General features: G+C 40.0%; 1 long non-coding RNA gene across 1 annotated transcript in view; it reads right to left on the bottom strand.

Moving 5' to 3' along the window:
• Positions 1–24,073, bottom strand: part of LOC140598552 (uncharacterized) — a 36,625-nt gene that overhangs the window by 1,197 nt on the left and 11,355 nt on the right. Inside the window, exon 2 of the long non-coding RNA XR_012000990.1 lies at positions 6,096–7,233. This is a non-coding gene — a long non-coding RNA (uncharacterized lncRNA). The remainder of the gene's footprint in view (positions 1–6,095; positions 7,234–24,073) is intronic.

Here is a 24,073-nt window from a genome sequence, read left to right as displayed (position 1 = left end):
ATGAAAAATAAATTTATTATTAAAACCTAAAAAAAGACCTGACTGTAACAGAGCATTGCATTCCTATTTATTTACTCCCATCCCAGGAGGGGGCACTGTACCAAGTTGTGATCTAGCCCAGAGTGGTGTGTGTGTATGAGGTGTGTACTGTATCAGGCTTGACCAAATGACTTGTACTGACACATGAAATGTGACTGGAAGCAAAGTGAATCATGTCCAAGAGAATGCTTTAAGAGTCGTCATGTTTGGGGGACTGTTCTTTCCCTTCTGCCAGAAAAATGCATGTCTCTTGTAAGTGTTGTTCCCTTACACATCAAGTGGAAACAAATGCTGGAAAGAGTCACAGGCTCCTGTACCCCACACTTGCATGGACAAGAGCTAAATCTTTGTTGCTTGAAACCGCTAAGACTTTAAGGTTATTTGTTTGAGCAGTCTTCTTGGCAAAAGTTGACTGATACAATGACTTAAGCAAAATAATACTTTTTAAATTATTCCCTTGGTAAAAATGAAGCATCTTTTAATCAAGGAAATTTATGTGAAGCAGAAAAATGACAGGTGTATTCAAAAGAGTGAACTGTGCAAAATAAGTTAATTTCATATTTACGGCACACTCATCGGGTCCTATTAAAAAGTGAAGTTTCAAACAAATGTAAATGTTTCTTTTCTTTTCTTTTCTTTTAAAAAAGATTTATTTATTTATTTGTGAGAGAGAAAACAATGGAGGGGAAGAGGGAGAGCAAGAAGGAGAGAAGCAGATTCCCTGCTGAGTGTGGAATCCTACTCAGGGCTGGATCCCACAATCCATGAGATCATGACCCGAGGTGAAATCAGGAGTCAAATGCTTCACCAACTGAGCCATCCAGGTGACACTAATATGGTCTCTGATGGTTTCTAATCACAGCTAATAATCAGCCACACAGCAAGGAAACATTTTAATAGGATTCCTAGGAATGGGATACTATATTAGACAAAAAAACTAAGTCCATAAATAAAAAACAACAACCACAAATCACTAACATATATGCTATGTTTCTCTGAGGGGCTCAGGCAAAGACAGTAATCTTTAAAGTATCTTACAAAAAAAAAATCTGACATGGAAAAAAAGTCAACAGAAAAGACAAGAAGAATAAAAAGAAAAATCTGTTACACAGAAAACATGTGATCTGATCCTAGGAAACAGGTACTCTTCACAGGAAAAAAAGGTATACCTCAACTATTTTACTTAGATAAATTACCAATCTCGACAGGCCAAGAAACTTTAGAATAAGATTATGTCACAGAGAACAGAGTGGCTATTTTATAGACAAGCAATTAGAGAGCATATTGTGTTCCCAGAGCATTTTTGCTCTATTTTACATCAGAAGTTTTTTAACTGACCTCCACTTAACTCATTCCCAGATTTACCTGACACGGCATCAAGTCAGCTGAATGACGTCCAAAGCAAAGTCTTCTCAGTTGGCAGCCTGCTCTCTGCTTTACGGGCACACCTCTGTCCTCAGCCCTTGACTAGCATGCTTGTGTCGCGAGAGTCCCTTGTGTGTGTTCCCACATATGTTTATGACACTTGTACAAGATATTTTAATCGATAACTTAACCAAATATTACATAAACCAAAGATATACGAGTAAGAAAAAAATTCATTTGTTTCTAAGAAAATCAGCTGTATATTTTTAAAAAACACTCAAAGGTAAATCTGTAAAAAGAATTGTCAAGTTACAGAATGAAAAAAAAGAGGAAAAAAACAAAAAAAGTTACAGAACGAAAGCAATTATAAAAGATGGGGGAAAATCATAATCTGGAAGGAGTTTATACTCCACTTGCTTTACAAGAAGGAGGCTTTACTCATATTACTTTAAAAATATCAAAACTAAAAAAAATAAAAAATAAAAAAAATAAAAATAGCAAAACTGAATACTATAAGGAGTGGTTATAAAAAATATATATGGTTGCAAACTCTAGTGAGAAAACCTATGCTCAGAATCATGAAGGCTTTGGTCATAAATTTTATTTTTTTTAAAAGATTTTGTTTATTTATTCATGAGATAGAGACAGAGACAGAGACACAGGCAGAGGGAGAAGTAGGCTCCATGCAGGGAGCCCGACGTAGGACTGGATCCCGGGTCTCCACTATCACGCCCTGGGCAGAAGGTGGCACTAAACTGCTGAGCCACCCAGGCTGCCCATAGTTTTAAAAATTAAAGAATCAATGTGTTCTCATTCATTTAGGGAATATAAATAATAGTGAAAGGGAATATAAGGGAAGGGAGAAGTAATGTGTGGGAAATATCAGAAAGGGAGACAGAACATAAAGACTCCTAACTCTGGGAAATGAACTAGGGGTGATGGAAGGGAAGGAGGGTGGGGGGTGGGGGTGAATGGGTGACGGGCACTGAGGGGGGCACTTGACGGCATGAGCACTGGGTGTTATTCTGTATGTTGTTAAATTGAACACCAATAAAAAATAAATTTATTATTTTAAAAAAGAATCAATGTATACTTACAAAACTTAAACTAAAATTAAATGGTTGAAATATCAGTTCTATTTTCCCTGCTAGCACAAACTTTTTCTATTACCTGACCACGTACCGGTCCATATCACATCAGAAAAGAGAATTTCAACCAAACTATTATATAACCAAGTTTGAGCAACAGATTCCCCACACATGCCTCCCTAACCAACTTTGCTATCCCTATCAAAGTATTTCCCACCCTGATCTGTATTTATTTAGATGCATCCCCCAACTGGGCTGCAAACTCCATGGGGGAAGGGGTTATATCCTCAAATTACATATAAATTATCATTCCCCAAATATATATTATTCTAAATGGCAGGAGACTTCACTAAACACAGATTTCTCCTTCCCCTTGCCTCCTCCCTTCCCCAAAGATTCCTTGCTCCCAGAGGGCACGCACTACATCATATTCATCTATGTAGAAATCTCAGTACCTGACACAAAACCTTGCTCACTGAGGGCCAGACACAAAGAACCCAATGGACTAAAAACTAAGAAAAATAACTGGCATTTTCCTGTAAATTAATAAGATGATAAAGGCAAGAATGTCATTCAGGAAAGTGGAACTTGCTAGAAAAAGGATTGAGGAATCAAGTTCGCATTCCCAACAAATTCTTAAGAAATCAAAAGTTAACCAATAATTGAAAGTATTTTAACCGACTGGAAATAAGAGGACAGAGTAGATAAGCAGATGTGCTTCCTGGAAAGAGAACCAGAATCAGGCCAAGCACACTCCACTCACATACCAAAAGTCAATTCAAAAACCTATGAGAGAAACTGAGTGTTCATTCAATGCATTTATTGTAGCACATCATGTGCACCATCCTGCAGGACCCCCCCACCCCCCACCACTCACAAGAAAGTCAATACCAGTTTCTGCTCTGTAGGACTTGACATGCTTTTGGTGGAAACAGAATAGGAACTGGTTAAATTACCATAAAAAGTAAAAGGGGCCAAGACAATTGCATGGAGAGCAGCAGCTATGGAAGTCTCAGAGGCAGTTTCACAACAGTGTTTGAGATTCACTCTGAACTTTGAAAACTAGGAAAGTTTGGGACAAGACAAGATTGAGAGGGAGTGGGTTTATTAAAATAGGGCAAACAATGTCAGCAAAGTCACAGTATTACCAAGCGTAGCTTAGATTATGGTAAGCAACAAACCTAGCGAGAACACTGGGTATTGCAGACAAGTTGTAGAAAAGGAGACTGAAAGAGCAGCTTCGACGTGTGGAGTGACTGAAAAGTCAGGCACAGATTCAACATGCCCTGCCTTTGGCTCAGCTCGTGATCCTGGAGTCCGGGGATCCAGCCCTGCATCAGGTTCTTTGCTCAGTAGGGAGCTTGCTTCTCCCTCGGCCTTTACCTGCCTTCATGTTCTCTCTCTCTTGCTGTTTCTAATAAATAAAAAAAATCTTTTAAAAAAATCTAAATATGCCTTGTCAATTGCAGCATTTGAAGAAAATTATAAGGCAACCACCTCACCCTAATGAAATAGAAAAAAAAAAGACTAAAAAGTAGAAATCTATAATAAATTTTGTTCATTTGATCAATATGATGGTATATTTTATGTATCAACCTGACTGAATCATAGGGTGTCAGATATCTGGTCAAACATTATTCTGAGTGTATCCATGAGAATATATTCAAATGAGATTAATATGTGAATTCATTGACTGACTATAGGAACTTGCTAGCCACAACATGGGTGGGCCTCATCCAATCAGCTCAAGGCCCAAACAGAACAAAAGACTAACCCTCCCCTGAGAATTCCTCCTGCCTGACTGCCTCCAAACTGGGACATTAGCTTTCTTCTGCCTTTGGACCTAAGTTGAAACACTGGTTGTGTCTCGAGCTTGAGAGTCTTTGACCTGAGCTATACCCTCAGTTCTCCTGGTTCTTAGGCCTTCAGACTCAAACTAGTACAGCACCAGCTCCCTTTGGTCTCCAGCTTGCTGGCTTACCCTGCGGATCTCAGAACTTGTCAGCCTCCATAACCACCTTAGCCAATTCTTACAGTGAGATATATATATATATACACACACACACACACACACACACACACACACACACACATCCTATTGATTCTGCTTTTCCGGAGAGCCCAGACTAATACAATCAAACTTGAAATTTCAGATGTCTGTTATATTGCTACAAAAGAATCTATCTGATAAAAAACTAAAGGACTCTTGATACACCTTCTAGTCAATGAAAACATGTTAACCTTGACCAAAATGTAACATTAAATAGCCTTCAGATAAGTTCAGAGCAATAGTCATTCAATATCAACCATTTTTAATTTTACTTCTTTTTATTTTAATGAAGAAAGAAATACTTCTTATATAGACAAACAATTCTTTTGAGAAAAAAAAATTGAGCCTGTATGTGCAAGAGTAATGCTAGGACTAAGTATAACACAGTGAAATAAATAAAGCAGGCACAGTACCCAACCTCAAAGAGCTTACAGACTAGGTAGGGATAAGCCATTAATCAACCACCAAAGAAATGGAAAATAACCTGATGAATGCAAGGACAATGATGAACATGGTGCTACTGGAGTATATAATGGAGAGAGCTAATCTCATCTGGAGTTCAAGGATGGTTTCTTGGCCCTGTGATGACTGAACAGAGGAATCTAGCAAAGGAAAAAGAGAAAATGCAAATATAGAGCAAGTGGAAGGCACTCAGACATTTAATAGCTGGGTAAAAAGCGTATAAGCTGCAAAAAAATAGAACAAAAAAATGAGTGGCTAGGAGATGGTTTCAGTGAAGTCAAGGAAGAGAGTGCTTTAAGAGGGAGGTATCTGTCATCTGTCAACAACCCCTAATGCCACTGGGCAGATCAGCAGAAGGAGCTCCAAAAAGCCTGCAGTGCTTTAGTGACACAAAGTGCATGGTGGCCTGAGAGAGTCACTAGAAAGCTCAGGGCAGAAGCCATCTCAGTGCGGGCAGAGGAGCACATTGGAGGTGAGAAAACTGGAGACCTAGAATATCCAAGCAAAGAGGGGATCCCTGACGAAAGGGGATGTAGAATCAAGAGGGAACAATTTTGAAAAGAAAAAGTCTGAATATTTAATATCAATGACAATGATCATCAGTGTCAGAGGGTGAATATCAAATGAAGAGAGGGGATGCTCTACGTCCTAAGTGTTCATCAGAGGGGGTACACAGGCTTGTTCTTCAGAAAGAGGAGGGGACAGACACTTCTCTATGCCGGGAGGACGAAAACAGAACGAGTGCGCCGATGAGTGAGTGTGAGTGTGTGCTGTCAGGAGCTGATGTGTCAGTGTTATTTACATTATCTTTCCAGTTGTTTACTGACATTCTAGGGTTAAAATTACCATAGGGTTTCCTATGGGATTCAGATGGTGTCAACAGAATTAAAAATCTTACGTGTGGCAAGGTACAAAGTATTTCAAGGGATTATTAAATGTCACTTTTGTGTACAATATGGCATTGGTCCTACCATGAATTGAAACAAAGCAAAATATATTTATAAAAGTTTAATATAGCATATAAATACCCAATAATGTGCATTTAAATTTAATAGAGAAAAAAATGAAGAAAGATCAGGATAGCTGTTTACAAGCACACTACATTCCAAAGTCTACAAATGGGCCCATGGAACTAAGTCGCGGAGGGAAAGCTCTCCAAAGCCTGCTTGGTTCCATGCTGTTGCTAGAGGAAGAGTCAGGGAAACTGTCAGCAAGAATGACCATGCTCCTTTTTCTTTGCTTTTCCTTTCTGAAAAACAAAAAGAATGGGAGGGAGGGAGGGAGAGAGGAAGGGAGGAAGGAAGGAAGGAAGGAAGGAAGGAAGGAAGGAAGGAAGGAGAAAGAAAGAAGGAAAGCAAACCGATAGACAGACAGACATGTAACCCACCCCTAAATGTGCACAGCCATACCTCACAGGACTTAGTTCACCAAAGGGAAAGACACAAGGAAATGTCACTGTCATCTCTGCCCACTGAGATGAATTAAATCAATCGCCCATTCAATCCCGCCTGAAGGAGGCAGCTGAGCTGGGGCGGGACCCTGAGGCTGCGTGTCCTGCCCCTGAACAAGGGGCCTGGGACGCGGCCTGGGCGCTGCTGCTCCTGCTGGCGCTTCTCCAGGCGCCTGTGGACAGCGCGCGCCTGCACGGATCTCTGCATGCAGAGAATTCGATGCCTCAGGAAACCACCAACAGGGAATGTCACCTCTGTGACCTCCAGCTCTAGGAGCCAGGCCACCAGCAGCTCCGGGAACCCGCTGACCAACCGCCATCTCCATCTCCAAGACGCGTGGCTACAGCCAGAATCCCAGCAGCTGGGGGCTGGGCCAACAGGATCTCCAGCAGCTCAGGGTCCCAGAACACAACCCAGGCGACACTGGCCTCGGAGACCATCCCCATGACAGTTCAGCCGTGGCCTTTTCTTATCAGTCACAATCACACCAGCTATTAGCTCTAAAAGAAATCCAGGATCCAGAGTGGATACTGGCAGCTCTCTGGGCGGTATTGTGCTGACACTGGGTGTCCCGTCGGTTCCTTACATCGGAGGCAGAAGGTATTATTCCAGAAGAGGCGTTCGATCACGAACCATTGGTGAACATGATGCCATCATCTAAGGAGGTCCAGGACCAGTGGAAGAAGACGGATACAGCCCTGTCAGATCATTTCGGTGATTCGGCCATGCACATAATATACAATGTGCTATATAAACATGTGGAGCGTCCTCCTGGTTCCTAAAGGGAAAACGGGTTTGGTTTGGGTTTTCTAAAGGAGTATTTGGAACATAGAGTTAATGCAATGGTTATAGTCACTTTTAAGAAATACACAGTAAGACAAGGCCTGCCCTTTCCTTGTATGGCACTGGTCACAGCAGGGGAGTGATCGGCAGACATGGTCCCCCATGGGTGCTGTGCCCTCCCCACATACAAATAAGGCCCTCAGGATGCTGACAGAAACACCACACAGCAAAAATTATAGGAGTTCACCAGCTCGCAAGCATAACTTTAAAGCGTTGTGCCGGGTGCACTGCCCCCAGGGCCCAGTCAAACTAGCAATGATATCTGGGCTTTGCCCTGCTAGGGAGAGCCTGAACTTTCAATGAGAGGTAATCTAAGTATTTTTTTTCCTCTGTGTATTTCACTAAATTGGAACACTGAACAGTGTTTTAAAGATTTGGTTAGGTTATTGCTGATGTGAGACTAGTGTCACTACCAGAAATCGCTCTATTTCATATGGAACAGTTATTTTCTGTTTAGTGAATATTTTTAAGAGGTGTAAAGCTTTCTGCTCCTAGAATCGCTGAATGTCCTGTAAACTTCCCTAACCTAAGTTCCTCCTGTGATTTCCAAACCCACCCCACAAGCTAAGGCTGTGCCAGTCCTTCCAGGGGCCCTAGGGCAGCACTACCTACACAACCCCTCAGGCTCCCACCTACATACCAAATGCTGCATTTTTGTGCACTGTTGATTTTACTCAGATTGGGGACATAGCATTTTTATACTACAAAAGCTTTGGAGTACATTTTTAAGGCTTTTAAAGATAAGCTTTTATTATTCTTCAGGCCACTGGTCTCCTGGGGGCGGGCACATGGCTGTATTATGGTATTAGAGAAAGCCCCATGTTGTAGGGACCCCAGGGCTAGTCAATGTAGTTCCTGTTACAAGCAGCCAAAACTCGTTCATGTTTGGTGAAAAAATGGTACTTAATCTGACTATATGACCATCCGACAGAGTGTTGCTATCTTAGTAAATTTCTGCTAATCCAGAAATGCACTAATATGTCCTAATGTCCCTCGTCTGCACTGCAAAGGATTTAAATGTGACTTGTGATCAGCTTTTGTGTTTCAGAGGATGCTAGGAATTTCTATGTAAAAGCATCACGTCTACGCACTGTGCATTAAGGCCTAGTCTGCTGAGGACCAGGTAACGCCGCAGGCCTGAGATGTGTATTGTAGAAGGAATCCAAGAAAGCCTGGGTGGGCAGAGTTGGTAACAGACCACATACTTGCCTGGTAGGAACCCCCACCGTTTCCATTTCTTTGTAAAATGAGGATGCGGGTGGGGGGTGTTTTCAATTTTACCTTTTTCATCTCTTGTGTTCTTTGTGCTTCCCGGCTTGAGGTCCATTAGAACCCCAGAGGCAGGGGATCCCTGGGTGGCGCATCGGTTTGGCGCCTGCCTTTGGCCCAGGGCGCGATCCTGGAGACCCGGGATCGAATCCCACGTCGGGCTCCCGGTGCATGGAGCCTGCTTCTCCCTCTGCCTGTGTCTCTGCCTCTCTCTCTATCTCTCTGTGACTATCATAAATAAATAAAAATTAAAAGAAAAAAGAACCCCGTAGGCAGCCGGATTCTGAGCACTCTGAGGATAGGGAACCACTTCATGTCCCTGAATACCTTTCCGGTGGCCTGAGGCCTGTCTTCTCCGTGTGGAAGCTGCATCGCTCACTTCCCAGGCCAACCACTGCTCCCCTAGTGCACATTTCACGGGCATAAACTCATTACCTAGTCCTGTTCACTGCGGCAAATACTCGCTTCCGCTCCCGCTGAGAAATGTATTCACTTGAAGATGCGTGAGAATCCAATCCAGGACTTTAGATAATCCAAAACATGAATCACTCCCATTCAGGTAAATGAGAGTTGACAATATATTCGTGAGAATTTTGTATTTTTAAGGAGAAAAATTTAAAGCAAATTCCTTTAACTCTTTTTTCCTTTTATTATAATGACCAGGTTTTGGTATTTAATTGTCACTGAGAACTATTTTTAGAATAAAATTTTGTTCTTCATCTAAAAATTAAAAAAAATAAAAAAGTAAATACCAACCTAAGAAATAATAGACACATCAGTCAGTTGATTATGCATTTAATTAAGAATAATAGTGTGTATAGTTTTGACATAAGTCAGCCATGATAATAATATATTTAATTACTTTTTAGACTCTTGTTAAACAAAATCCCGGGATCCCTGGGTGGCGCAGCGGTTTAGCGCCTGCCTTTGGCCCAGGGCGGGATCCTGGAGACCCAGGATCGAATCCCACGTCGGGCTCCCAGTGCATGGAGCCTGCTTCTCCCTCTGCCTCTCTCTCTCTCTCTCTCTCTCTGTGACTATCATAAATAAATTAAAATAAAATAAAGTTTAAAAAAAAGAAAAAAAAAACAAACTCGAAAAAAGGGAAGGCTACATTTTAGAACTCCTCTCCTTTTTTTAAATTTATTTTTTTATTGGTGTTTAATTTGTAAACATACAGAATAACACCCAGACTCATCCTGTCAAGTGCTCACCTCAGTGCCTGCCACTCAGTCACCCCCACCCCACGCCCACCTCCCCTTCCACCACCCCTAGTTCGTTTCCCAGAGTTAGGAGTTAGAACTCCTCTTCTATTCAACTCTGTACCCTCTTGATGCAATAAAGCACCACAAACAGTGGCCTACAACTCAGTAACTTATCTTCCTTTTTCTTTTCTCCAAGCAGTCTTTTTTTTTTTTTTTTTTTTTTTTTTTTAGGCACAGGATTTCTTTTATTTTTGATTTTTTTAATAATAAATTTATTTTTTATTGGTGTTGAATTTGCCAACATACAGAATAACACCCAGTCCTCATCCCATCAAGTGCCCCCCTCAGTGCCCAGCACCCAGTCACCGCCCCCCCCCCCCCCCGCCCACCTCCCCTTCCACCACCCCTAGTTCATTTCCCAGAGTTAGGAGTCTTCATGTTCTGTCTCCCTTCCTGAGCAGTCTTTTTTGGATCATGTGAGATTTCCAAAGAGGGCTAAGGCACAATGAAGGATGACTAAAGTTCTAGGAAACATTTTTCCTAAGGTTCTAAGAAACATTTTTCTTAAGGTTCTGTGAGCTTGTTTCTCAAATTCTCATAATTTAATATACTTAGCTGAATACATCTTTATTGTGCAGGTTACATTCACTGAATTATATAAACTATAAATATAAATCATAAAAATTTATATTACAAGACAAATTTTAAACCGTCTTTTGAATATTTTATTAATTCAATGATGCAATGTAGAACTTCACATTTTATTTTGTATGGCTAAGTAGTGGCTGAATCTTTTATGAGTATCCACTCATGTTACTAGATGGAATACATTTTTCTTGAATAAAAATCTCCCTAGAAACACAACTTTCCTTCATAAAGAACTAAATCTAGCTAATTCAAGTGTTTTATGTTATGTGCATTAAATTAACTTCACTTTGCAGCTTATTGACTATTTTTATACCAATCATTAAAAAATAATCTAATACTCATCATAAAATATATCCCCAATTAAAAAAAAAAAGGCATTTTCTTCTTTATCTTCCTACACAAAGAAATCCTGTCTGGAAACGCAATATGTATGTTTAATTTTAGTTGTCTAGATATTAGATTTAACACTTAAAAGTGTTATATTCTTTTAATTTCCTCTTCTGATAAGTGATGTATTCATGTTATTTGCCTTACTGAATCTAACTCGAATGCCTCTTCTTTTCATCATAGTTTTTAGCAACAAAAGATTGTAAACTTTCTCCTTTTTAGTTTTTACCATATCTCTTCTTAAACCTGTGTATTTAATGCAATGTGGATTAATTTTAGAATACTAAACTTTCATTATTACATTTGTTAAGCATAATTTGAAAGAACCCTGCAGCAAATACCATCTTCCCATGAACCTTAGTCATTTCACTGCTCTATATCCAGGTTTCTGAGTAGTCCAGACAGGACTGCCAGGTTCTTAGTCAATGGGGTATCTTAATCGAAGGCTCTGATTATCTGTGGTAACAACCATAAAAAGATCTATGACCTAACAACAAGATGCTGTTGGCCACACAGTTATGTGGCTCAGAGATAAGCTACTTACACAGTAGACCAAAATGTGTACACACATACCAGTACATACTCAGCAATCCCAGGGTAAAAATGTAACACTTTGCCAGACCAAATACTTCCATGCACATGAACAGCAGACCAGAGTCTGCTGGAAGTGGAAGAATTTGCTTTCTGTGACTTCCAAGGAAAGAGACATAAGCTTTCTTCCGAATTGAAAAGGCACACTGGACAAGGTGTACTGCATCAGGAGAGAAACGAAAGGGAACAGAGGAGGCCAGATCACCCAGCATTCACTGAGCCCCAACTGCCAGGGTGGGCAGTGAGAAAATAAACATAGCTGTTCTGTGTTCCTCAGTTCAGTTCTTGAGGAACTCAGTTCAGTGACAAAAACACATATATAAGTAAATCATTTCTCTAAGTGGGCCCATGGATATATTACTCTAGATTTCTATTCTAGAGGTATTGGGAAAATCTTAAACAATTCTGCTTCAAATTCACTTAAAATGTTAAATTAGAAATTAAATAGAATTTAATTTTCAATTAGTAATAATAATAACTTTAAATATAAAATCGAAGACTCAGCACTTTTCCTCCCAAAGAAGAATTTCACAGAATTCCTTTTTTAAATTCTATTTCATACTTTCAGTATCACCAATCCTGTTAACAAAGGCCGCAGCGCAGTTAGGAAACAAACACTCTAGCTTCTCCTTGGTTGATGCCTCAGCGGTAGGCTTTACTGCCCTACAAATTATGAAGGTGTAGGCTCACTGAAATGATTTCTAAAGACCCTACCTACTAACATCCAGCATTCCCCATTCGGAAAGGTAGCTGACTGCAGGCACAAGGTTGACTAAGAAACAATCAGCTGGCACAAAACCTGCTTCTCTTAAAAAGCTGAAAGTGGTTTAGCATAATAATAATGATCTTAAACCTATCTCTGAAGCTGCCAAACCACCATATCTAATAAAGGTCTCTGCACAGCACAACAAGATATCTTCCCTACAGGACATTTCTTACATTTATAAAGTCCTAGCAACCTTTCCAAAGAGAAGACAGGCCACCCAGCCATAGCCAGTACGATGGCCCCGGTAAACAATATTCAAGTGGCCTAAGTGAACACATGCTTCCCTGTGCATCCAACTGAGGAGCCCAGGAACAGGGCACTAGGCTGCTGCTGTCTTCATTGGGAGTAGGCCCGTTAGGACTGTCATCCACATAGCACGTTGTTCCTTGAGTGGTGATTATTTACTTAAACGTCTTTGGCATGCTTGGGATTTATACCAGCTACCTTGAGATGTTAGAGAAATAAAACAGACTTTGCTCTGTTTTATATAGAAACAAAACTACAGAGACAAAAACTATACACATGGCAGAGTGGTGATAAAAATACTTGCTAACTTATATGGCACACATAGGGGCCAGGTGTTTTGCTTATGTTATCTTATTTAACTTAATCTTCACAAAATCCAATGAGGTAGGTATTATCATCATTAATTCACAACAGAAACAAGAGTTCCAAGATTATTTTTACCACTATGGAAACAGTGACTAGATTATCTTTTGAACTATAACATGTCCAGTGTTCTGTACAGGCCCTGGCCCACAGCAGATGCTCGAGGGCTATCAGTTGAATGAATGCATCAAGTGTAGTGTTCAGCCAACAAGGGTCAGAAATTAGGCATTTATTGCCTTTCTTAACAGAATCCAAACTGGGCTCAGTTTTGTACAGGCCCTGGCCCACAGCAGATGCTCGAGGGCTATCAGTTGAATGAATGCATCAAGTGAAGTGTTCAGCCAACAAGGGTCAGGGCCAGAAATTAGGCCTTTAAATTGCCTTTCTTAACAGAATCCAAACTGGGCTCAGTTCTGCATTCTTTCTACTTCTATATCAAGTGTTTGTTTTGTCCACTGACTCTAACTTTTCCTCATCCTCCAACAAAGCTAATTTCCCTCACCAAAGGGAAAAAGAGGCTAAAACACATATTGCCTACGCATGACTTTTGTATAAAAGAAAAGAAGGTGCAATGCCTTTGAATGAATTCAGGATGTTTTGAGAACTTAAAAATATCAAGGAACATGAGTTCTAAATAACTCTAAACTATGTATATTCTTAAATGAAACTGTTTGCAAATGTTCAGTAGTTTCAAAACTATCTAAATAGTAAATTCAGAAGCATGGAAGGCTTTTAAAATCTGTGTTTACTCTTTTGCAAATTAACTCTAAGGTATTAGAGCACAGAGGTTTACACGGTGGACAGGGAAGACAAATTACCTGGACTCAGTTCCTATCCAGCTACTCAATGGCTGTGTGGCTCAGGCAAGTTACTTAGATTCTGTATCAGCAACCTCACCTGACAGAGGAGGGGACAATTCTAGTGCCTTCCTCACATATTCATGGTACATATTAAGGTTCTAATACACATGACCACTTATAGGCACATAGTACCTATTCTGTGCTAGCTGCCATCACCATCATCATTATTAAGGATTAAATGATGTATTTCAAAGTTATCAATCTATACAGCTTAAGGATATTTCTAAAAATAGTCGTTTGACTTGCGGATAATCTCCAATTGAATTAAAATAATATATTTATAAGTAATATAATAATTTAACTTCCTATAGTAATATGTAGCCACAGTAGGGCTAGTACTTAAAATTTCATAAGACCTACTGCTTCTAATTGTACTTATTTTAAACTTTTAACTAAGGAAAGACAAATATGTACTTTACTATAAAATAATCCATTAAAAGATCTCCAAGATATTTAACTGATATTATTATGGTATTACTAAAGAAATCATTAGATAGCTGCTCCCTAATATTCTGTAACAGAGTCTAGAAAAATTATTAAAAAAACATTTATATAAATCTGATTTAAAAAAACAGAAAAGAAACTGAATTAGAGAAAAGTCTTTATAATTTTTGGTATAAATGAAAAATCCAGTTGATTTTTTTTTTTTTTTGGTTGCTAGGTTGGTGCCCCTGCGATCTGAATGCTGCATCAACAACATTTAATAAGCCCATGGATCTCAATGTCTTCATGACAATGGAGAAAGTCTTGTCTGTGCTTTAGAAACAATCAAGTTGCTTCTCTCACAGGAATCCACATTTGATCTCTTGGCTTGACCATTTTGAAATATCATGTGTCACCAGAAGACTCCAAGATAAACTGCCTAAGACTACCCATCCTTGCACAAGGCAGAGAAAGGAGAGAAAATAATATGTAATAAAATAGCTCTCCTGCTAATGGGAAAACGAAACTGACATCAGAATTGGGACAAAGCTTTGTTGACATCACAAGTTTGGCTCAATACCTAGTGCTCTCTCAACATATTCAGTCAATCCCCACAACCTGACATCCCTCATGAGGTGTTCCAAAAACCCAGGTTTTCCATATGCTCCTTTTTCTTATAACACCAAGCCACCTTTTCATTTATGTTGATATTATGCTGCAAAAAAGTCCCAGGAAGGGATGCCTGGAACTATGTCTTTAAGAACATGAGATGTAGCACTATATCTAAAATATTCCAAGAATTCAAAGTCTTGACTTTAAATGATGTAATTCTGTACATAAATAATTTTCTATGAAAAGATCAGAAATTTTTAAAAGCCTGTAAAATCTGAGTAGGTCAAATATTTCTTCCAATATTACATTTTTCCTTTGGTGTAAAGAAATTAATACTTAGTCATAAGAATCACCCATTTTTTATGGAGCCTAAGAATTCTTTTGGTTCATTTTAAGCCACATCTTTCACACTTAGAATTTTCTGGTTCAGTTGGAAATACTTTTCAGAAGTCTGAACATACAGTTCAATGAATTGTTCTGAAATGTGTGCATGTGGGAAGAATTTTTTGCTTATGAGATCCTTCAATAATTCATATATTTAAATCATCATTTCCAAAGCAAATCTTCCAAAATCAAATAAATTGCAAAACTACCAGTGAACTAAGTCTCCAAAAAGGAGTTCCAATTCTCTGCCAAAACAGACTTCAAATTCTTAATCCCTTGTCCAAAAAAATTGGACCAACTATTGATGTTTTCCACCAAGCAAGCCACATAGCCACAAATGTTTCTCATTTACTCCAATCCTGGGACATACAGCTCAAACAAGAAATTTCCTGAATACCCCAAATTTCAGATACAATTTGGAATGTAAGTGATTCATAATGTTAAGCAGGAAACATTATGGTCTTCTCCTACCAGCTCGATGTTTCTGGAATGCAACCCTCAGGAGATTATTCCACCGAATCAGAAGGCTGACATCACTGTCAGCCTTGTGACCCATTATAGCTGGGTCCTCTGCTCCCAGCTCAGATGTGATTCTGAACCCTGAACAGTCTGCTACTCCAGCTAGCATTCAAGGAAAACAGACGTTCCGCCAAGGGAGCGACAAAGATCCATACTGTGCTCTGTGGCAAGGAACACAGAGTGCACTCGATCCCACTCTAAGGAAAAGCCAAGATAATGTTAAAAGGAATTAAAGACACTGTCATCACTTGTGCACCAAAAGGCTCTCACACTGGCCTCTGAACAGATTCTAATTAATTTGAATATGAAACTTCACAGATCTTCTAGTTTATGAATCCTCTTCCAGTCCCACCCCCACTTCACCTCCTCTTAAATTGAACAATAATTTCTGAGAGTATCAAAGTTGCCAACAGTCATCTTCTGTAGATTCCTACTCTATTTCAAGGAAGGAAGCGCACCTGACATAGCAGAAGACAGGTACGACACTGAATGACCGAATGACCGGGAGAACTGTGTGAGTCTTTGCAACACCGGCTACTAAACAAGAGAGACGTGCAGGTGGTTCCCTTATAAAGAAATACATAAGTAGGGCCTAGAGGAGTGATGTGGGTAAAAGGTGGAGATAAACACTTACCGACATAGTATTCCATTACCTAAAGGGATCATTGCAAGCAAAATATACAGTTAAAGGGAACTCAAAGCTGAGCAGCCAATCCTTTGGGAGTCTGGGCAAACGTAGAGTGTTATCGATGATACAGACATAACCACCAATAGGAAGAAAGGTCACAAACAAAAGGCAGCTGAGCAAAGGTTAGAGTTACTATTTAAGCATAAGGAAAAAATGTAGATTAAACAGAATAACATTCTCTAAAACACAGAATAAAGAAAGAACACAAAACAGTGGATTTGCCTAAAGTAAATTCCATGAGTCTACATGTAGGCTTTTTGATATCAGTAACATTCACAAGGAGACACTTGAACTGAGTTTGTAAATTAAAATTGTGAGGTCATGCTGGAGGTGCTGGAAGAGGACTGCATCAGGAAGCCATAAAAAATACAAAATGCTTGGAAAAAATTAATGTATGCACATTTAAAAATATCAGTTGAAATTTGTGGTTGGATCAACGTATATCATGAATAACCTAAAAAGTGGCTTGAATATCTCCAGCTGCCAAAAAGATTCTATTTTCCAGCCCAATCTAGCCTTTTGTAAGAGGCATCTCTCATTTATCCAGACAAAAAAAGACAGTAATTACATTGGTTATCCAATGCTTATCTGTATGGAGAAAATATGGTTAGCTAATAACATCAGGAAATGGAATATTCTAGATGACTATCCTTTCTGGTTACTTTAAAAACTAATTCTGTGCATTTTCCCTCTTCTGACTGTGGACTTTACACTCAGAATGGAGTGAAATCAGCATAACTCTCAGCAAATTATTAAATTTACAGTCTTTCGGATCACAGTAAATGACATGATGTACAATGAAGCTTCTAGAACAATAAACATGGTAAATTCTTTGTTTTTAAAGATTATTAATTTATTTATTAGAGAGAGAGAGAGAGAGAGAGAGAGAGAGGCAGACGGAGAAGCAGGCTCCATGCAGGGAGTTTGACATGGGTCTTGATCCCGGGTCCCCAGGATCACGCCCTGGGCAGAAAGCAGTGCTAAACCGCTAAGCCACTGGGCCTGCCCGCACATGGTAAATTCTTAAAAAAATATTAGTTTCCTTATTCTTTCCCTTCTCTCTTACTTCTGCCAACCATAGCTTTGCTTTTTTTTTGCAGCTTAGGTACCAGGAGCTGTGCTTTCACATGCAATCAACCAATTTCCCAGTGAATTGCAATGTTTCTTCATTCTGTTAACCATCTGATAAAGGAGTTTTAATTAGAGGACTCCTCTAAAAACTTATTGCTTAACTTTTTCTCATCTTGGCGGAATTTCTGCTGAGGAATCGGCTATGTTCAACTCACAGTTTCTGTCAGAGCCCAATGTAATGTGCAGCACTAGGCAAGGATACAGGGATATGGAATTCAATAAAATACGGTTCCTACTGAGGATGGTTAATTTTATGTATTAACTTGACTGGGCCACAGGATCACCAGATAGTTGTTCAAACATCATTCTGGGTGTTTCTGTGAGGGTGTTCTGGCATGCGATTAACATTTAAATAGATGGACTTGACTAATGCAAATTGTCCTCCAGTGTGGGTGAGCCTCATCCTATCAGTTGAAGACCTGAACAGAACAACAGGGTGATCCTCCTCCACATAAGAGGATTCTCCTGCTTGATGATCTTCAAACTAGAATATCTGCTCTTCCAGCCTAACGGTGTGTAAAGTGGGACACTGGTTCTTCTACGTCAGCCTGTGGCCTCTAGATTCAAAGTGGGACACTTGTTCTGCATATTCTGGACTTGGCCAGCCTCCATAACCACGTGAGCCAATTCCCTGGAATGAATCTTTCGATAGATAGAGATATATATAAATAGATAGACAGAAAGACAGATATCTAGATCCTATCAGTTCTATTTCTCTGGGAAACACTGGCTAATACACTATCCTTGAGAAGCTCAAAATCTAGTCATGAGGATATACCCAAATAAAATTTCTCCATGAAGCCTTTCCCAAGTAATAACACAGAATATTGCACTATGAGCCAAATAAACCATCAAGTAAAGAAACTATCAATAAATGTTCACTGAATGAATCAAAAGTACTTGAAAACAAGATCTGCTAAGGACATTATCAGAGCATGTAATTCATTCCCTCAAGAATTCTCATAAAGAGAATGATCTGGTGTCAATTTACAACTAGATTTAACCCTTTTCTGCATATGCTGAATACATGAGATTTCTCTGCTTTAAGAGTTAGTTACTGTTATTTGAAGCAGGTCATTGGGAATAAATTTAAAACAGGGAGTGCAGTTATAAATTGGTTCATTCCTCTCACAGTACATAGTACAAATAAGAAGCAAATAAGCTTCCTTGAATGGCAGCCAAGTTTTTCTGCTCCTGAGATGGTGCCTCATGAACAAAGCGAAGCCAGTTGGAGTGTCGAGGGTTGGTAGCATCCAAAATGTATAGTACTTCTCCCTTACTCCCACGAACCTGAAACATAAAAAGCTGCTGAGTTTGGACATGAAGTTAGTATTAGTCATACTAAACATATCAAGAGTAGGATATGATATTTTCTCATAAGGATACACATTTCTTATTGACAGATGTTGAATAGATGCTGGATTAACATCCATTCTCCCCCTTAAACATACGTACAAATAGAACTTACTATTTTATTTGGCAGATGTCTAGACGACTCACAATTGCAGCAACTCTCAGAGTTGATAGCTCTTTTCTGGTTCAAATTATTTGTTAGTTGGTATATTTTAATAGACGTGTTGCAACTGCAACCACCCAGGGGACAACCATAATTGCAACCTGTCCCCCTTTTCCCACTGAAAAGGGGATACTGCTTGGTTCCCACTTGAGGGGGGCAGAGCTGGAGCAATCCTTTCAATTTCACTCTCCACCTGTTTCCTGAATCTTTTCCATATGAGGAGAACTTGCCAATGAAACCAGTAGAATCTGACATCCACTGAGCCACATTTTCACATTTCTAAATAGTAGATAAATAAAATAGGTTCCATTTTGTCTTTTCATGGCCTGCTCATGGCTTGTTGAGGTCAGTGCGCCCTCTGTCTTTTGTTTCATGCCATAAGGCTTCCTGGTCAGACCCACTCAACATTCAGTTGGAGGGAGAGAGGTAACTGCCAAAGGAGTGGGTAGCTCATTTTACATTCTGGAAACCAAGTTGCTTCAAATCAAGCTTCTCCAAGGCCCCCACGCTGTAGGTTATCAGGCGGTGCTCAGTTTAATAATGGAAAAATCAATCTCCATCCAACTCACTGTGTGTTTAAATTCCAGTGGAATCCAGGGGAGGAGGAAAGGAGTGAGTGATCAGCACTTCAGATCTCTAATACCAAGTAACACAAATATAAGAATATAAATTCACCTTTGCAGACTTGGGGTGGGGATAAACAAATTCTACATCTCCAAAACTTCATTTAATAAAATAAAGCACCACGAGCCTAATAATGTCTGAATTTCCCAATGATCCATTTGGACAATCATGCATTCACTGGACATAATTCACTGAGTCCCTACCATGTGCCAGGTACAACTTAAGGCACTATGAATCTTTCAGTGAACAAGACAGCTGGAACTGGACATCGTTGCAGCACTTAAGAACAAACAAGCATAGGATATCACTTCAGGGAAAGGTAAGAGCTGTGAAGACAACTCAAGCAGAGCAGAAGGAGGCAGAGTGAGGGGAGCTGAGCAATCTCAGAAGAGATGATACAGCCTCTCTGACCTGAGAGGAGCTCTAAAGAAGGTAGGGACTGGCCAGTGGCCAGTGGAGGGCTGGAGACAGAGTGCTCCTACCCAGAGAGAACAGCACATAGAAGGCAATTAGAAAGGCCCCGGGAGTGGCACAGAAGCAACCAAGAAAATGAGGGGCAGGGACATCAAACAAACTGCACAGGTCCAGCCACATACTGATGTACAGACTAGGAAGCCATCTGCAGAGGTCAAGTTACCTCCAAAAGACTGTTACATCAAAACATCTGCTACATGAGCTCCAAACACTGATATGTCAAGATTTTAGCATATATTGTCCAGAAAAAATGCAGTTTTCCTGTTCTGTCTTTATACCATTCTACCATTCACTGCCATGTGTCTCAAACAATTCCTGTTTTCTTAAATGCCAAAGGATCCTCAATAATCATTTAAAAATCTTGCTGACAAAATGCGAGACCTCCATGAGAAGCAGAAATTTAATTTTTGATATTGTAACTGCTAAAAGAAGAACTCAGGACTATAAACACCTACTATTTATATCTCATATGTTTAGGTGAGAAGCCATGGGAATTTGTAACTTCTCACTAGGAAAGCTCATACTGAGATCTCCTTTGGGAGGCACTTGAAAACTGTGCTATGTTGCTGCTTACCCCTCACTGCCCATTGGGTAACGTCAGAAGTGTCCAGAAAGACTGCTGGGATACATAGAAAGAACTCTCCATGCCCCTCCTCAAAGAGGACATCAACTCACTGTTCTTTAAGGACAGTGAATAAATCATTAAATAAGTCATGTTAGATAATTGGGTATGAAGTCTCCTTTCCCGGTTCCTCTGTAGCTACAGTAACAAAACTGTTTACCTTGACAAAGAGCTAAATGAAGCAGAATGAGCAGCAATGCCATTAGATTCTTGAAACAAAAATTTTCTTAGAATCAGATTTTAAAATCTGCGACTGTTTTGCAGAAGGGAGACTGAAGCAGTGGAAGGAACACCCTAAGGCACGGTCCCCAGTCTTTAAAGGGAAATGATGGGGAGAGGAGCAGAGGCAAGGCTGGTGATAAATAAGCTACACATTAAAATCCTGGGAAGAGGCATGCCTGGGTGGCGCAGCGGTTTGGCGCCTGCCTTTGGCCCAGGGCGCGATCCTGGAGACCCGGGATCGAATCCCACATCAGGCTCCCGGTGCATGGAGCCTGCTTCTCCCTCTGCCTATGTCTCTGCCTCTCTCTCTATCTCTGTGACTATCATAAATAAATAAAAATTAAAAAAAAAAATCCTGGGGAGACAATGGCCTCCTTTGTAGTTTCTAAGACCTTGGGGTGGGCAGATCAAATGCCTCAGGTGTAGAACATGCTCTCTCCCCTTCCACCCCTACCCCAAGGTAACCCCTAGACTCATTATAATGTATTTGCATAATGGCTACAACACTCTATCCCCCCCCCCCACGGAGAAGGCTGCCAAACCTCAGAGGGTCAAACTCTTACTCCCAACTTGTGGGAGGAGTTTCCCAAATGACTGGAGGCAGCCTCCATTAAGAGACCACCTCACTGCAGATCACAGCTCCTCCCAGCCCAGAGAGGCCCAGTAATACCCAATTCCAGAACAACCTAGGGGCCGGTTCCACCTCTCAGAACCTGCCTATTCTTCCACCTTGAAAGTGCACTTTTTTTGCTTTAACGAACCGCTTTGCATTTACTACATTCTTTCTGGCTATCTTTATTGGAGTGCAGATCCCCACATAAATCTTCTGGGGAATCCAAGGACTGAGACCTCCATTTACACAAACAGACACTCTCTTCCAGAACACCATTACTGTTGGAATCCACACAATCCAACTTTTTTTTTTATGTAGGGAAACCCCAATGGCTCTGTCAGGGACATATCTCCATTGGAGAGGACAGCACTACTCACAGAAACTACCTCTGAGTCATACATTGGCTGCCCAGTAGGAAGTACAATATACATCAGATGTGTCTGACATTTGGAATTCTTTCTTCAAAGATGTGAAATGTAACAAAGATTTCTCTGTGACTTATTAGAGTAAGGACACTCGGCCAGGGGCATCGTTGGCTCTTTGTATATTTCAGCTTTTTCCCAGGCCCTTTGCCTCCAACCAGGTCCAAGTATTCAGTATTAGTGACTTATTTCCGGTCCATTAGATGTATTCACTCTGGTTGTCTGTAACCATCTCACACCACATCACAGCTTAGGAGACAAGCACCATTTAATTTTATATTAAACTTCTGATGAAACCTGTCCCTTTCAATACATCCATTTTACATATCGATTCAGGATTACTTATATTCTCATAGCAACAAGATCATAGACAGCAGTGTACTGTAGAGTTGCTTACATATTCATAGCTGAGATACTTCTTTTTGTTCATTAACAGAACCACTATTTATTTTATTCAAAACACCCTGAACCAAATGACTTCTGAGTTCCTCTCTGCAGGCTACCTGTTCCCTCCAACTCTGAAGTGCCTTGTTCCCCTTCCCAGTCTTAACACTTCCCTGAAGCTGTAAGATCATCTGCTCATGTGATTTGTATCTTCCCACCCTACCCACAGCATTCCCCTCTTGAAATATCTAAGAGACATTCAAAGATAATCTAAGCCATCCTTCCTCTCTCCAGACAAACCAAATAAAAACTCTCCAGACAGATGGCTACTATTAAAGTCTCCATTTATCTATTTTTAATTTGATACCAAACCCTGAGGTAATAAATTGAACATTTTTAAAGTCTAAGGAATAAGGAAGATATTCCTCTTAGTATCATTTTCCTGCATCTAACTAACCTTTGCAGCCAAAATATAATTTTTTCCTGTCAAAACTTGTCTTCCAAATAGCATCATCTTTTATTTGAATTTTCATGAAGATGAAGTGTATTGGTTACTGTCCTACTGAAGATCATCTCCCACATGTCTGGGGGCCTGTAATGAGTGAATATTCTCATCTTGCAGTAAAAACCATCTCGATCCCAAACCCTGTTTGATTTGCACAGACCTCCTAAGCCAGTTACATAAAAAAAAAAATGTAGCTAAGGTGGGGAAGGAAAAGAAAAGAAAAAGAAGCTAGTTTTAAGCACTAATATTTAAGGTAGGGATATCTTTGGAGAATCAGATGGCACCATATGTTTATATTAAATTACAGGCATTTTTTCCTTTGTTTTTAACTGAAGTAAGGCCAGATGCTCTGCCTTCAGTGTCCAATTAAACAGATCTCAGGATATCCTTAGAAGCACAAAGGAAAAAAAAGTCTGTTCATGTAATCAATTCTGACAGCACACCGTTCTCAGATTTAAACCCAAGAGAGACACATTTTTAGAAATCAACAAAGATCGTCACTAGGACAGTAGAGATTTACAGTTTTTCAGCAAAGGGCACAGGGCTTTTTCTATTGATTTCTCACAGGATTCTTTTTTTTTTTAATAATAAATTTATTTTTTATTGGTGTTGAATTTGCCAACATACAGAATAACACCCAGTGCTCATCCCGTCAAGTGCCCCCCTCAGTGCCCGTCACCCAATCACCCCCACCCCCTCGCTCCTCCCCTTTCACCACCCCTAGTGATTTTTCACAGGATTCTGTTAAAAATTCTTGCTGTTTTGGGCTTATACACACGTATACACATGTCACCGAGGCCTACCTGTTTATATCTTCTCCAGGGGTATTATCCAATAACCCCGACCCATGGAATCCCCTATCTCCAGATTGAAAAGCAGATAGAAAACACATATTTTTACAGATCGCAGTCTGTTTAACTGAACAGCATTCAGAATACAGTACACAGGAAGTTAAATAACTTAAAAGGGTTGATGTGAAAAATTAAGTCAGTTTTTCATTACAAGTAATTAGTGCCCTAAATATGTGTAGCTGAAGAATGTCAGAAAAGTATTCTGGGCAAGATGGTGGAAGAGTAGGGTTCCCAAGTCACCTCTCCCCACCAAATTACCAAGATAACCTTCAAATAATCCTCAAAATCTACCAATTTGGCCTGAGATTTAAAGAGAGAACAGCTGGAACGCTACAGTGAGAAGACTTCATGCATCTATCAAGGTAGGAGGATGGGGAAAAAGAAATAAAGAAACAAAAAGCATCCAAGGGGAAGGGGCCCCATGTGGAGCGGCTAAGGCTGGGGACGGTG

Source organism: Vulpes vulpes, chromosome 4 (genome assembly GCF_048418805.1).
Source record: "Vulpes vulpes isolate BD-2025 chromosome 4, VulVul3, whole genome shotgun sequence".
NCBI lineage: Eukaryota > Metazoa > Chordata > Mammalia > Carnivora > Canidae > Vulpes > Vulpes vulpes.
The sequence above is the reverse complement of the archived record's forward strand: the minus strand, read 5'-3'. Positions and strand labels throughout refer to the sequence as shown.